The sequence below is a fragment of the Carassius auratus genome, unplaced genomic scaffold, assembly GCF_003368295.1.
Source record: "Carassius auratus strain Wakin unplaced genomic scaffold, ASM336829v1 scaf_tig00018130, whole genome shotgun sequence".
In the NCBI taxonomy this organism is placed as follows: domain Eukaryota; kingdom Metazoa; phylum Chordata; class Actinopteri; order Cypriniformes; family Cyprinidae; genus Carassius; species Carassius auratus.
The window spans coordinates 46,327-63,697 of NW_020524853.1; the positions used below are offsets into that span (position 1 = coordinate 46,327).

General features: G+C 36.2%; 1 pseudogene; it reads right to left on the minus strand.

The window, feature by feature from the left end:
- LOC113075956 (sodium/potassium/calcium exchanger 3-like) overlaps nucleotides 1–17,371 on the minus strand; it is a 65,850-nt pseudogene that overhangs the window by 36,338 nt on the left and 12,141 nt on the right.

The window sequence follows — 17,371 nt, forward strand, 5'->3', positions numbered from 1 at the left end:
ATATATTTTAGGACATGACACCCTACTTAATTGGTAATAGATTACAATAACATTAGGCTGCTTTTAGCCTTACCCTGGAGTTGGTTCACTCTCCGACTATGAAACTAAATTATTAAATAAATTAGCATGAAAATATTGTGTTTCAGCGAACTCACCGGCTGAAAATAGGACAATATGACTATGGAGCATTTCACCAAACACTAAATCGGAGTCACAGAAAGAAATCTGGTTAGTCACAGTGAGGAGGACAACAAATTTGTTTGAGCGTGTCTAAAAGATCCAGGTTGAGCCACCAGGGAATGTCTCCTGAGAAAGTAGACTCTGTTTATTCTGAGTGATGCACTTTTACTTTGAGTTACTTGTTTGTCTGATGGTTGCTCAGAGTCAGCAAGAAAGAGAATGGGTTAGGTAAAACATGGAAACAAAAAAGCATCTTAAGGATTTTCTTTCTCTGCTTTGCACTTGTAAAATGAGGGAGGCTGGTCCAGAGCATATGGCTTTGAAGCAGAGTGGAAATAGATCTGTGGCTGTCTCATGTTCTACACATATAGGGGGTAAAAAAACAATAAATAATTAAAAGCAAGAACGAACTGCACCCACAAATAGCTCTGTTTATTAAAAAAATTGCACAGGCTGCAATTTTTTATCTTGCATATTGATCATTATAAAAATGATTGTAAAATCGAACAATTTTGTTTAAATAAATACAAGAATAAAGCACTTACAACTAAAATCAAAATGCTACAAATGAATTTAAACACAATAACATTCAAATATACAGTATACAAATGTTGATATTTGCTTAAGATTACATTTTATAGTGTTATTAGATGATTAGTGTACTAAAGACTAAACTTGAGTGAATGTTAGCTAATGACAAAAGTAAGATAAAAGTAAAAAATAGAGACTCTAGTGGGCTTTTTTTTAACTATTTTTATTAAGCTAGTATTTAATTGATCAAAAGTAAATGTAAACAGATTAGTAATGTTTGAGAAGTTTGATTGAGAAGTAGTTTCCTAATAGGATTAGGAATTAGGATTTACTTTGAAAAATACAAGTTCAAGATTTTCAAGATACTGTATTTTTGATCAAATAAATGCACATTAGGTGAGAATAAAAAACTTTAAAACAGATCAGACTCTAAAATCTGACTCCAAATTTTTTTAACAGTAGTGTGTCTAATAAAATGTTTAATAATGGTCAATAATATGATATTTAATAGATTCATGGTGTGTATGTCTGTAGAAGTGAGGATTCAAATGGAAAAACAGACAGGAAACAGAGTGAAAGACTGAGTGACAGTGCAAAAGAGAGAGACCAGCTGTGTTTATAACTGCAATATTGGCATTTCAGTAAAGCGCACAGTAAGCACATTTTGTGCTTTCTCTACTCTTGATTTTGCAAATGCAGCTCAAAAAGCCGAAGAAAGAGATCTGAAACTGAGCCTTTGTGGCGAGGGAGGTGTAAACTGTAAACAAAGGCCATTTAAGAGAATACAACTCGCTGTTCAGAAGGCATTGTCCAAATCATTGTCCTGTGAGAACACTGACCACTTCCATGTGTCTACAGTGGACACTGTAGGATAAATGTAGAGGTTTGACAAGTAAGCAGTTCTGCTTCACAAGAGGAACATGAATATGACTGGCAAAACAAAAAACTTTCTCTCCCACCACAAAATGTTTACTATTGAGGAGGATAAAGGCTCTTATTATTTGTCCAGAACCAAAATGGTAAGTCAGTTAATGTTGCAGCTTTCCATGAACAGCTGTGGAAAGTTCAAGTGGTAGAAAATGGTTAAATGGCCAAGCTGTGTGCCGCATGCTGAATGTTCATCTTTCATAATGTGCGGTGTTTGTATTCTGTATGTGTGTGTGTTTGTGTATGTTTTGTGAATGTGTGTAAAGTGTAACTACCCACGCAGCGTCGCAACATGGGCTTCCAACTGATTAATCACTGTTTTTTACTCTTTCTGACCATGTCTATTAATTTCTGGTGTCCCTTCTCTGTCTCATGGCTTTTATGTGACTGTATTCCTTGCTTATTATTTTTTTTGCCTATACAATTAAAGTCACTGAGGTGCAATTATTTCAATGAATGGGCAAAAACAATCAACACATTCTTATAAATGTAGTTTGAGTGATGGATGGAGCTCAAACGTAGTTCAGGCAGACCACGGCATGACAGCTGATTGAAACTCCTCCTACTACAATTAAAACAGAGACAGAGCGACACGTGTCACAATCCGAAAACCATTCCAACCAATGGAGGGTGGTGGGGGAGGGGGGGTGGTGGAGACAATCCAACACTCTCCATAGACTTTGTATAGCGGGAAGATTTGTGACTTGTAACAAAAATATATATATATATTTTTTTAAAGCTGCTATGTGGCAAGGTGTACATTAAAGAAGCTAAAAGTCTTTCTTTTTTAAAAAGAGGTAAAAGTCTTACCTCTCAGGTAGGTCTTTCAGGGTAAGTCACTGTAAGTGACTTAACTACTGTAAGTCACAGTGGTTCCTCAAGGATCAGTGAGACTTCTTCTCTTCTTTATCTACATGTCATCATTAGGATATGTCATTCAGAAGCATGGCTTTTCTTATCACTGCTTTGCTGATGACACTCAAATCTACTTTTCATACCAACAAGATGATCCGACGGTAGCTGGTCGCATTGCAGCCTGGCTGAGAGACATTTCTAGCAGGATGAAGGGCCATCACCTTCAACTCAACCTGACTAAGACAGAACTGCTCGTGGTCTCAGACAACCCAGCACTTCATCACAACTTCTCTACACAGCTGGGCTAGTCAACCATAACTCCTTCCAGGACAGCCAAGAACATTAGAGTTGTGATCGATGATCGATTAAGCTTCACAGACCATATTGCTACAACGGCCCTTATATAACATTAGGAAGTTGTTCTGCAAGTGAACAACGTCTTGTGGTAACATCCCAAAGAGGCACAAATTACTATCACAGACCTTTTCCTGTGCTGTGCCCAGCTGGTGGAATGACCTCCCTATCCCTATTCGAACAGGCCATAAAAAAAAAAAAAAATAATAAAAAAAAAAAAAAAAAAACGTCTAAACACACATCTTAATTCACCAGCACCTGATGAATTAATACTAGCACTTACATACTCTATTCTATTTTGTTCTATTCTATTACATTTTATTGATTTGTCTGATTGCTTCTATTGTTCTCCTAATTTATAAGTCGCTTTGGATAAAAGTGTCAGCTAAATTATTAAATGTAGTTATAAATGTAAAAATAAAACAGAACTACATTTTTATAAAGCACAACGTAGTCATATTACTTTGAGAACTACACCCACTGGAGGGATCAGGAAACATTCATTATATTTAACCATGTGAAAGTATTATTTCACCACCCTATGTGAACCTGAGAGAAGAAGATATATTGAGAAACAAAATTTTATTATGAATGTTTCCTGCCGCACAGACAAACGTTAAGTCAGCTTTGAGTTCTGTCGTACAGACGCATAAAGACAGCTTTCTCTCCCTATTTTGTCGCACAGACAGGTGTTAAATCAGCTTTCACTCACTATAATAGTTCATCACAAACACTTACACAGAACAGTTTTCAAACGGATGTTTAGTGATCTTGAACACACAATTCACTGCATCAACCAGTATAAGTGACTCGATTGGAAGTGACTTCAGAAAAGAGGTTTCAACCATTCAGAGCAAAGCCTGCCACCAAAATACTGTTCAGGACCTCTACAATCTACAATCAAACAGAGTGACCCTGACTGAAATAAAGATAAACTTAGTCATATAGGTTTGGTATGACATTAGGGTGAGTAAATGATGACAGAATTTTCATTTTGGGGTAAATCAGTATTTTTCGTCAGTTTAAATTTTTATTTAAACTATGTATAGTTTCGTTATTTTAGTAAAGCAATTGAAACTAAACTAAAATTTACTTTGTTTTATTTCTGTAAATTGTTATTTTATTTCAAGCAATATATATATATATATATAAGTTTTAATTTTAGTTAATAACCCTTGGGTGAACTATGGCTATAACAACACTAATTATTTTAGATGATTCACAGAACGTTCATGTGATTAAACAACAGAAATGTAGAAACAAAATGTTTGGCTAAGCACTAAAAAAATTAAAACCATACTGTGGTCTCCTGAAATCAGCATGGTAACCACAAAGACAAAATAGACAGGTGAAACAAGATAAGAGCAGGCATTTTAATCATCTGCCCGAGCCTCCATGTAGTCACATTTCAGCTGAGCAGTCCTACACTCTCTCTCTCTGCCGTAAGTCTAATGTTCGCACAGCTCTCAAAGGTCAGGTCACATGACTCATCTGCTAACCAAATGTCCAACTGCGTACATAGAAATACAAAAACAAGAGCACACTTCAGTTAGAAGAAGTGAACACAATATAATGAGATAAATGATGATGATGGCAGAGCAGCTCTGTCACAGCAGGACATGGCAAATGCAGACACTTTCATTAACAATGATTTGATTTTATAGGTTAGCAGTATTTTTTTTTAGATCAATATATATATTTTTAAATTACATTACTATATTGAAGTATTTAAAACGAAGTACATGAAAATGAATACCAGTTGGTAAACATTTTGGGTAAAGTTAATTTTTGATATTGGTTGAAAATTTATAATCCATTTTCATGGCTTCCAGTCAGTCACTGTTATTGCTTGAGCAACATTAAATGCAGTGTGACAGACAATAGGAGTTGCTGGATGAAGAGATAATTAACAGCTCATTAGCTCCAGTAATCAAGCTAACGACGGGTTGCCTGATTATTCTGATGCATTTGTGAATATTCAGGAAGTGCCGAGGAGGATCTGTGCACAGGTAGAACTCCTAAAGATTAACGGGAGAACACATGAAAAAATTAATTACTACATTTACATTTATTCATTTTAGCAGGAACTTATATTTAGTATATTTTTTTAACCAGTACTACACATACACTAAGTATGAAAGAATGCTGAGAGTGCCCAATAAAAGAACAGAAAGAGACATCATACATTGTCAGGAATAAAATAATTATAATTCATTAAATAATTATTAAATATTATGATAATTAAAACTTTTTAAATATTACTATTTATTTGAAGAAAATTACATTAAAAAAAGAAAATACAATTTAATAAAATACAGTGCTTTCAGATTAAAACTATATTATACAATATTTCTTGTTACGGCAAAGCTGAACTTGTGTGTTTTACAGTTTCCAGTGTCACATGATCTTTCAGAAATCATTCTAATATGCTGATTTGGTAAAAAATACATGTATTAGTATGATTAATGTTGAAAACAGTTGTGCTGAGTTAAAAAATAAATTTCAATTGAAATTCCAAATACAATTTTTAAATAAATGCTGAAAATATAAATATTAAACAGAATAAATGTCTTTACTATTACTTTTTATTAATGAATGCGACTTTGGTAAATAAAGAATTACTATTAAGAACAAAACAAGGTTTGTTTTGTTGTTTATTCTATGACACCAGAATAGGTCTCCAGTCTGAAATATCCCAAATTCTGGATTTGCAAATTTCTTGTTTGCAGCCTAGAGACTAAAACCTTGGTTTGGGTTATCACTTTGTCAATCATTGTAAATTCAGGAATGAGTCTTGCATTAGGACATTCATTCATGCATTTACTGTAAACAATGTTGTTATTCCCAATTTATGTACGTGTAGTAAAATCTAGGTTTAAATATCAGGATATGAGCCAGACTTATTCTCTAGTGTAATGTGTAGAATTCTAGCTGTATTAAAGGAAGAATAGTTTTAAACAGTAGAGTAAGGAAACCCTCAACCTGTGCCAAGGCGCCAGGCTGGTGTTGGAGACGGGTGGGGGAGCGGGCATCTGGACACGAGCGAGATCTTAAGAGTACAGCTCACTCTTTCACGGCGAGATCAAGGAGATGTTTGGCAAGAAACACAGCCTCCTAAAACACCAGGATCCCACTTGGAAACATTCACCCAAATCCGCTCTCTCAAAAAAAAAAAAAAAGAAAAGAAGAAAAAAAAAATAACACAAACAAAAGCAGGCAGGCCATGCTGTGTTACGGAAGCAAAGCTGCTCCCTTTACACCTCCTAACAGCAGAGCTGGGTCGTTACACACTGAGCTCACTGCAAAAACAATGGCTCCCCATGGAAAGTGCACTGTTTTATTTCTTAAATCATAAGTTTTGCTCTATCTCACCATCCATAAGACTTGACATTCCTCTGTATTCACTGCAGGGTAAGTGTTCCCTGTATGGATGTGTGGCTTCTCCAAATAAATATCAATACAGTAATTTCCACAGTTAATTTTACTTTTACTTTTTTGTCACTTGTTTATTTTTTATTTTTTTAAATGTCTCATTTTTGAATATACACTAACATTCAAAAGTCAGCAAGATTTTAAAAAATACATTAATACTTTTATTCAACAAAGACTACAAGAAAGTATTACATTTACCATATTAAACCGATAGAAAAGATGCCCTTTTCCAATAGATTGTTATTTTGAAACCTAATGTTCATCAACAAATCCTGGAAAAAAAAGTATTTACACTAAAAATATCAAGCAGCACTACTGTTCTCAGCATTGATAATAATAAGAAATGTTTCTTGAGCACCAAATCAGCACATTAGAATGATTTCTGAAGGATGATGTGACTCAACTGGTGTAATGATTGCTGAATAACTTTGCCAACACAATAATTAATTATATTTAAAGATATATTAAAATAGAAAAATAGTTATTACAAATTTAAACTGAAACAATATTTCAAAACCAGGGCCGTCCTTAGCTGACGAGGGGCCCTGTTCATAACATTACTGTATTAATATACTGCATAATTTTTCTCACTGTCCAATTACTTTTTGGTGCCACTATATAAAAGTTCCATGTATGAAGTTCCTGACAACAAACAAACTGAGCAGAGAAGTGGAATCAGATACTAACAGTGTGCTGTAGTAGATCCCAGCCACAGTAAACACATTGCAGGAGGAAAGAGTAGAGCTTAGTAAGAAGACAGAGATGGTGAATCTTTTGACCCACACAGTATCGATGACCCCTTTGTTCATCCTCGCCTCTCTCTCAGACTGGTTCTAATTGGCCTTTTCACAATAGCCAAGAGTGTGGAGCATGGTCTAGCCTAGTGCATTGAATTACACAGAGGAGCTACACCAACTGTGCAAATAAACAATGAATAACAATGAGGAAAAATTATGAGGAACAGATTGGAAATGTCACATTGTTTATACTAATTCTGTCAGAAATTACAAGTTGGTATGAATCAGTTTACCATGAGATCTTGTAGGCTACAGACATGAACCAAATTCAAAATCAAACTCAGCTGATAGAGTCTTGATCTGCTGACTTTTCTTACAGCACCAATATTTTTCATAAGCCCTAATGTCTTCATTGGGTGACCTTTCTGGTTTTCACCTTGGCCAGAAATCTACTGTTAACCTTTGAACTGGTCACTGCTCATGGGTTTGAAATACACATTATGTTCTCTAGCCAGCGAGCCACAAGAGAAACAATAGCAAAGTCTGTGTCAGCGAGATTACTCACTCCCATGCAACAAAAGAGTTAGTGTCTGGCTTACTGATGACAAGAGAGTCCTGATACAGGACTAACACCTCTGTGGACTCACAAACCAAAGGAGAACAAATAAAAGAGGATATTTCATTTTAGAAAAACCACTTGATCTTTAAGTTCATAGAAAATAGTTCACAATCCAATACACATCCCAATAGGAAAATTCTACCCTCAAAACAAAAAAAAGTTTTTCAGATTTGAAACCTAACATGACTTCTTGCTTAATCATATCAAGGTGTTGTTTCCATTGTGACATTAGTCATCTGTCATGCTTAGTTTCTTACAAACAACAATCATTTTCCTGTTTCATCTGTGCTGTTGAAGCAAAAGAGCTGGTAAGTTGTGTGAGGTTTTACGTGTGTGTGGTCCTAAACCTCTTACCAGGTGGTGTGCAGTTCTTTTCAGCATTGGGCCCAACCTGCACCTCATCAGTGTAGTTGCTGTCAATGCCAAAGTCCTGCAGCAGCCTGCGACTCTCCCACATCTCACTATCTTCAGCTGAGAGACTGGAGATGCCATAACCTGTAAAACACATGAAAATATAATCTCCATTAATCATGGCAAGATTTACTTACATCGGACATGTTTTGGTTGCAAAAGATATGACAAATTCTCATATTAGACACAAAGGGCCCACTTCCAAAACAGAAATAAATACACAAATTAAAATAATAAATTAAATGTCAGAATATCTGTAAAGTATTATCTAAAAAATATGTACTGTCTATTAAGTTGGCACTTTTCTGCCTCTAATCTGCCAATTTACACTACCATTTGGGATTGGTAAAATGTATTTATGTAAAAAAAAAAAATTATTTTCGTGCATTCATTAGATTGAAAATATAGTAATACAGTATTGTGAAATATTATTACAATTTAAAATAACAAATAAATTTAATGTATTGGCTGTGTTTAAACAAATTGCAGTGATATGCATTTTTCCTTGGTTCACTTAAACTGCAAAAAAACTACAGTATAAAAAAGAATGCAGATCAGTTTGTACAATATACTGAATAATTTGGACAGCATAGATTCCGATCACACATTTTCACATGGAAAAGGCAAAGACAGTATTTTAGTCGGTCAGCCCTCTTCCATACGTATTCTGTATGACAGCATTCACATTTATTAAGTAGTTGCTTTTACCCATAGACCTCCGACAGACACACTTGATGTGTATAGATGACACTCACAACCAAAATTGAGTTGAAATGGATACTGAAACATCTGCTTTACTAAACATATAAAAATGACTGATGGCCACTGGTAATGTATGGGCCTTAAATGTGAGAATTCTAGTATTATCGATCTACTATTATCCAGAGTTATAATACAAACTAAAATTCTCAACACAGCTGAGTCTCAGTCACCGATGTAAGTTACGCTCATCACAGTGTTGGTTTGGGCGGGTTGGACAGGTCCAGCCCAGTATTACTGTGTGATATCTCCTGTTCACACTGCATTCACAGGGACACAGTGAGTTGGAATGTGTTACATACTGTTAAACTCTCACAGGCTCCACTTCTCCTTTGTGTTACTGAGAGCAGCAGACCCCCCTGAAGTCTGCTGGCAAATATTCATGAGGGCCGTCTGTGGTGGGGAGTGAAACCGAGGTGTAATACAAGTGACATCACATGGCGAACGCTCCTGCGGCAGCACCTCAGTCCGGGCTAGTCTGGGCTCGGAGGGAGTGATTAATCTGGCAGTACTGTCATCTGGGTCGCTCTGTCCTAAAGCGTCTCTGCCCTTACTCTACTCCGCTTAACCGTCTTCCTGCACTATACTCTTTTCAGAGCGCCGACCCCCATTTTCCGCTCTAGCTGATATAAATAAAACCTTCATATTTATAAAAAATAAAACAAAAATAGCACTCACGATAGGTCTTGGGGGCAACATGGCGCATTATGACGTGAGTCATTTTGACATTGTGATGCAAACAGCGATACAGAACTGGGATTTGGTTGTGAGGAGAGCTTTAGAACACCCTGTTCTTCTTCTGCAGTGATAGGAAACTTGAGTTTGTCTTCTTCAACAAAAAGATACTAAAAGGAAAAACTGATCCAAGCACTGACATTCCTAGTGGAAACTGTTCAATAATTCATTGTTCCCTGAGATGTCAAAATAATCATGCAGTGAAGCGCAGACGGTTGTGACATTTTTGGAAAATGTGACACCTTAGCGTCTTCCTCGTGGTAAAGAGACAGCAGCAATCTGTCCAGGACGTGAGAGGTGAGCAAGTGAAGCAGAAAACTGAGCCACACAGACACTTCATTGGTATATGACCCCTTCATCTTTCAGAGGGGAATTCATTGCACCGTTAATTTGAACACGCTGTCTCTATTGTTTTAGCACCCGATTCACTAAATGAATTATGGTAATTAGGTAGCAGGACAAATATGCGCTCAAAATCTATGCTGATTGCACAATGCAATTCTTGATTTTGTAGGCCAGTTCTGAGTATTAGGTTGTGAAAGTCCCTTTCGGCAAAAGCCAGTTCACTCTGCAGCCATTATTGCAGCTGTTTCAGGCATGATAGAATAAATGATATCTATCTGAATAAGGAAATACTGAAATGTATCAAAAACTTCACAAGTAAATAATGTATTTCAAATCAGCTACAATATTTGGCATGGACTAATAATAATAATAATAATAATAGATTTTATTTATAATGCACTTTTCATTGGGGGAATCTCAAAGTCCTACAATAAAATAACAAGATCAAAACATCACAGATTACTAAAACATGACAGCTCAGCAATTATATGCTTTCCTAAATAAAAAAGTATTTAGGTTTGCTTTAAAAGTGTCCAGTCTCTGTGTGACTCGCAACTGGACAGGAAGATGGTTCCAAAGCTGTGGGGCTGCAGAGCAAAAAGCTCGACCCCCCATAGTACAAAGCTTGGTGAAAGGAACTTGAAGGAGCATGCTTCCTGATGATCTGAGGGTACGATTTGAAAGTTGCAAATTGATCAAATCTTTGAGATATGATGTATACCATGAATGCTATTTATCATGCTCAAATAGCATTTAAAAATGCTTATTTCAAGTTGGTTCAGTCAATGTGTATGTGCAGTCCCAAGCGTGTGGCTCAGGACACTGACTGTTTCTATGGGAACTGGAGTTTCTAACAGCAGCTGCAGTGATGCAATGAGTTTACCAGTTAGCAACTTTCTCTTTTTTGTTAGAAGGAGGAATTTATTTAGATGTATTGCACACTTTTTCCTATTACTAGTAATCTGAGTAAATCTTGTTAAATACACGGTCTTTACATGGTGGCCATCGCCTACAGGTAGGAGTAGATTGCCTATAACTGAATGTTGAAAAACAGATTGATTCAGTATTTCAAATCAGCAATAAAATGGTACCATAAATAAATCAACATGCTGAAATTTATAATACTCAGTGATTGTTAAAGTGTGCTTACACATCCGTCTACTTCTGTATAAATCATTTGATTCTATTTTTGGTTTAATGTCAAATATGGTACAACCCAATTTAGAACCTGGTTAAACTGGACTATGGGTGGTTATTGTATAAGGCGTTGTTGTGCTGTTTTTGCACAGTAAGATGCCCCAAATGTTATTTCTCAATCTCCAGAGCTAAAACACAACTAATTAGCAAAGCATATAACCATGTAAGTTCCATCCTCAAACGCATGTTAAAGAGGAAAGTTGCAGCTCAATTAGAGTGAGCAGAGCTCAGGTTCATTTTACCAGCTTCATTGGAAATATTGTATTTCTTTCTGACATGCTGCACAGATATGGCATTACCTATATAGTGAGCCAGAATGCACGCTGCACACACACATGCGGGAGGAGGCAGGAAGTTACTATGGAGATGTGACGTAACCGCTGGGACCCGAGGAGAACAGTGACGACATCACGCTCAGATGAACATGGCTAATTGCACACAGAAAACACATCAGTACACGTGCAGAGGATTAGAAAAAAACACATGAAATGAAGAATCTCTTAAAAACATCTCTCAAAAAGAATATTGCTTTTACATTACATTCTACATTAAGTGTCACTGGATGCAACTGTAATTCTCCTTAAACATTTACAGGATATTAACAGAAGAAGATATGAGATACTCTACAGAAGTATTTTAGGCATTTCTAAGTAATGAATGTAAGAAGTCTCAGCATGCAGCTGCACCAGAGAGCCCAAAGCACCTCTGCGAGAGACCCCATTAAAGAGACAGCCCCTCAGTGAGATCTGAAAATGCACATGTGGTGACTCATGGATTATTATCCTAGTGGTATACAAGTGCATAACTTGTAACAACCAAGCTTTACACACCTTTTGACCAAAGTCAGCTTTCAAGATTTTGAGCTGTTTGAGTTTGAGATTAATATTTCAGTCAAAGGCTAAATAAAAACTGTTTTTTATTTTATATACTTTAAAATGTAATTTATTCCTGCGATGGCAAAGCTAAACTGCTTAATATTATTGTGCAAATTTTTTGTGGTGATTGTTTTTTTCAGGATGATTTGATGCATAAAAATAATTATTCAATAACTAATTAACTAATATATATACACCCACATTTGTCATATCTACAAAGACAATACTGTGCATGTCATAAAGCAAAAAGCCTCTAGCATGATGTTAAATTACCAAACCCCAATGATAAACATGCCTTAAATGCTCAGAATTTTACAATAAAACTGCATAAAAATTTAGCTAAAAGACAAGGACGCATAATGGCGAAGGACCTCTCACTACAAAGAAAGAGCCGTAGGTGCTTGTCCTGATGTTCAAATTATTTCACAGAGAGCAAACATGACTAAAAAAGATTATGCAACTTCACTCTTTTTACTGCAGTGCTATTTCAGGGGTAGCTGTCTGCAGATGCAAAATCTTGAATGAGGTCAAATTACAAAATAAACTATAAATTAACGGAAAAGTAGGACTACTTTAGTGTCACTCGATGCAATTGTCATCCAACAATAATGCTCAATAAAGATTTACTAAAATATGATACTGAAATGGGAAGCGTGAGTAATGGAAAGGGTCTTATTTATTTCTCATTAGTATTTTACTCATTTCTAAGGAATAAATAGCGAGGCCTATAGGTGCATATGCGCCAAAAAGAGTCACAGAAAGTATTTAGTTCAGTAATTTAGTTCATTTCTCACTCAAGCATACACTGGTCACCTTATAGGCAAACTAGTTCCCACATAGCAAACGGACTTGCCCTAAATGTGGCCTCAAGCTGGCCCTGCTGGCCTCCTGTCGGCAATTGCATGTAACCTTTCGGCCAGAGCTGGGCCATGTGTGGCAATGATGGCACGGTGTGGACCACAGTAAACAATATGAGCGCCGTTTGTTGGTAGGTCAGAGTGTGGCCCAGATCATTTCAGTGATCACGTGGCCCAAATCAGGCTATGACCTGGCAGCATATTATGTGACCCATGATAAACAAGATAAATACAAAATTGCATGATACTAATAGTTAAATGATCACATACATTTTTTATGAAGTGTAGTATTGATTATAGTCTTTGAAATGGCAAGTCAAAACTTGAGAGAGTTTAAAAAAGAGAGAGATTTTAACCATTACTATGTGATATTTGTTTGGTTTACCATCGGGTACATCATTTTTATTAGTATGCTGTCATGCACAAGCATTGAATAAAATTATCATGAGAGTATTTTATTTTTATTTAAATCCTGCATCCATGTGATGCTTGGTGTGATGAACAGATCCAAATTCAAACCATTCATCGGCGATATGTATCTCCTTCCTCTGTAGCTATAGTAACAATTCAAAAACGTGCCATTAAGAAGTTTTACAAGAAGTTTTACAGCAGTGATATCAAACGCTCATTGGCTATCACCGGTTCTCGTCATAGATTGTGACATGCCGTGTTTACGGTGATACGTGTTTCGAATAAGAAAAGCACGCCTTGAAAGAGTGGATCGTGATAGTATTTTCAGCATTTAACAACTTAAATTATGCTTTGCTCCTCACACTACTATAATATTCTGCCAGAGGACTGCTACTGCAATGCATCGTCATTTGGACTACTGTGATACTGTGTCTTTGACATATCTGCAATAAATTGTATACTTTATACACTCACTCTTTATTGGTTGATTTGTTCTTTATAAAAATAAAACATTCAATACAATAATTTTTTTATTGCAGGGTTACATGATTTGTGGGTTTTAAGTCTGATTTTCTATTCAGTTTAATGTAGTTTATTTGTCATAATTTGTGTCACAAAAATTAATTACCAAAACATGCCACAAAAAGAATAATGGCGATTATAGTAATACACAATTCAATAATATGAAATATTAAGATTATTGGCTGTATTGGCTCTGGGCTATATAAGGCTCAAGTGTGGCTCAGATTTGGGGATTCTGGTTTACTGAGAATTGGTACCGATAATAAAACCTGTTTTGGTCTGGTTCAGGGCCAGCTAAGGGTAATTAACTGGCTGAGATCCGGGCTGGTTATGGCCCATGTGTGGCCCTTGTCTTTAATCCAGTTCTGGGCCACTTCAGGGCCTTCATTCTTTGTGGCACTTAGGCTGAGGGAAAAGTGATTGTGTGGCCCGGATCTGGGCCAGAAAACATAAAGAAAAAAAGAACTGCAAACAAAACATTTTTTGGACAAACAAGTTTATCCCATCTCAAATTCACACCTTTGGATGAACCAATGAAGTTATCTGGAATAAACAGAATGCATCTCCTTTTGGTGCCACTAGTGTTGTAGAAATCACATTCTTCACCTTTAACCATACATACAGTAACCATTTAGCTTCAATAAATAAAAAATAAATTTCAAAGAAGGTTATTTATATAGCTTTTACTTTACTTTTACTGGTAAAGATCTACAAAAAAGCCTGTCAATCACAGTGCTGTTTCTAAGAAGAAAGCTTGCAGATGCTTATGCTATGTACTTTGAACACTGTCAAAGAGAAAATAGATTGCTTTATCTAGCCACATCTGCAGCACATCACCTGAGGACCTGTCCCACAGAATACTGTCCCAGATAGCAGCTGTTGCGAAGAGGAAAAACCCGGGAAATTCTATCCTATAGATTCAGAGTGCTCTGACACATCTGACCCCATACTGTCAAAATGGATAAATATAACACTGCATACTTCTACACTGCCAAAACCGTAATTACCTAGTTTATCTTCATTAGGCGAAACCTTGAACATGGTACAGTACTAGTCAAACAAAGTTAGAGGGAGAGGAGAGGTACAAAAAAATCAGAAGAGAAAATGAATGTAAAAGTTAAGGTGTTTTGGAAACACTGTATTACATAAGTGACATTACAGAAAGCAAACTTCTACTTGGATGGGAAACAGGGACCCCCAAAGGACCCAAGGGATCGATCTATCTATCTATCTATCTATCTATCTATCTATCTATCTATCTATCTATCTATCTATCTATCTATCTATCTATCTATCTATCTATCTATCTATCTATCTATCTATCTATCTATCTATCTATCTATCTATCTATCTATCTATCTATCTATCCATCCATCTATCTATCTATCTATCTATCAAGAAAAAGATCCATATAATATGTGCAAACTATTTATTTTGGTTTTAATAAATGCCATTTTTATAAGTTTAATAAAGTGTTGTCTTAATAAAATCCCATACTCCATATGAGATTTCTTGGTTCTTGAAAGCATTGTAGATAGAGGTGGGTCTCAAGAGAAGCATGGGAACTTGTTTGTCTGAAAATTGTGAAGTATAGATAATGATCAGACTATCAGGTGAATGATTAACCAAACTATCAAAAGTGAATCTATAGTGGTTATATATAAAGTCAGTGATTGGGTATCAGTAATGGCTCATTTATGGATGTAACAGGCCATTAATAGTCTCATTAGTGACTGCTGGCGGTGCGGCTCCTGCTGTGCATGTCTGCTGTCAGCCAGAAGAGCTGGACAAAAGCCCCATCTCCACCAATCAGTCTTCAAAGGACTGGAGGGGCAGGCAGGAAGCTTTGAGGCTCTGGGCAAACAAGTGAGATGGGCGTCACTCAGTGTAGCTTCACTACTAGATCATCCTAAATGCTTACTGAATAATAAAAATTCACATTGATATTTGTCTAGAGTAATGAAAGCTCTCAGTGGTCGACTAGTCAAGTTAAGCAACGAGGTTGACGTTTTTTAGCCACATTTTGCATATTTTAATTTTGATGTTTTTAGCACCACCCATTAACATGTCCAATTGGAGCCAGGTAAACCCAAAACCAGCGTAATTATACAGTTATGAACAGTTAAACAGTTTTGAATATTAAGATAAAATTCGAAAATAGTTTTCCACATTGCTTATACTTCAGCATTTCAAATTTCATTTACAGTATATTATCAAATAAAAAACTTCACCAATCAATATAATTTAAAATGACTTAGCTCTTTTCATTTAAAATGCCACGTTGTGAAGCAATAACAAGTATTTACCAGCTTCATACACAGTTCGGGCCTATTGTTGCACACTATTTTTTCCTTATTTTAGAGATTTACTGACATTTGTTGAGGTAAGATTAGGCAGATGTCACATTCTTCCTTCTAATTTAACAAGATGCACAGTCCCAAATGATGCAAAGCAGTCCTACTGACACTAGGTATTACATTTGTGCTCAAAATTGCATCAAATTTTGTGCTTGCGTGCAAAATTTGTCTTGGTGGCACTGGACCACAAAATCTCTTCCTACATCACAGCTCAAACATCACTCTTTTGGGGTAATGGCTTGTTTTGGCCACCCTCCCATACAGACACCTTGGGACAATCACAAACTCCACCAACTCGACCAAAACAGATATCTCTTGTCAGTAATCTCTTCCTCAGCGGGTTACATTACAAACCAGCATACCACCTTCAAATATGTTTCAACTGCAGCTTTATGTAATCAGACAGAATATCAAACAAGGGCTTATATAAATTCAAAGCAGTCAAAAGATTAAAGGCTTATAACTCATTATTCTTTCATAGTGGATTTTAATATCTTAAGCATATTTGTCTTTTTTACAAAGCAGAAATGCTTATTTGAATGAAAGGTAATCCTGTGTTAAAAGTAATGAGCTAGCTTCTCATATCCTTACTCAGAATTTGAACTACACTGCATGATAGTCAGCTCACGTTTGATCCAAATCAGACAATTAAAAAGATAATCAGTACATCTTCCCTTCTTAGCGCAGGTAAAAGGCTATCTGAATGTGCTAGCACCCACAGCGTGCATTAGGTTTCATGCTAATTGCTGACAGTGAAGCAGTTTAGCTATTTGAAATGTGCTATATCATCACTCAGAACACTTAAAACTCAGATTAAAACAAGACTTTGTTGACACAGACGAGAGGTCATTGTTCAACTATCATACAGTGGCAGAGCCAGGGGGCATCCAGAGTGACATCTGACATATTTTATTGTGGCAGCGGTGGCCTAATGGCTAGGGTTAAATGCAGAGTAGGGCCAAAGTGCGAGTTGACTTTTCTTATTACACACAGGGATGCACATCACACAAACATGCCAAATATTTAAAAATAAAGGATTACAGTGTAAAATAATATTATTGTGTAGGCTACATAAATATGACATTTTTTTCAAGAAACATCAGTGTAAGGAGAAAAAGAAACCGCGGGAGTGAAATCGCCTCAGTTTTGAATGCACCGGGTGAGTGCACAAAGTGCTAGCATGCTAAAAATAAAACTCCGCCTGGCATGATAATCTTAATCTTATCTTGCAGTGTGTGATATGTCACGATGTTCAAATCTTGTAGTG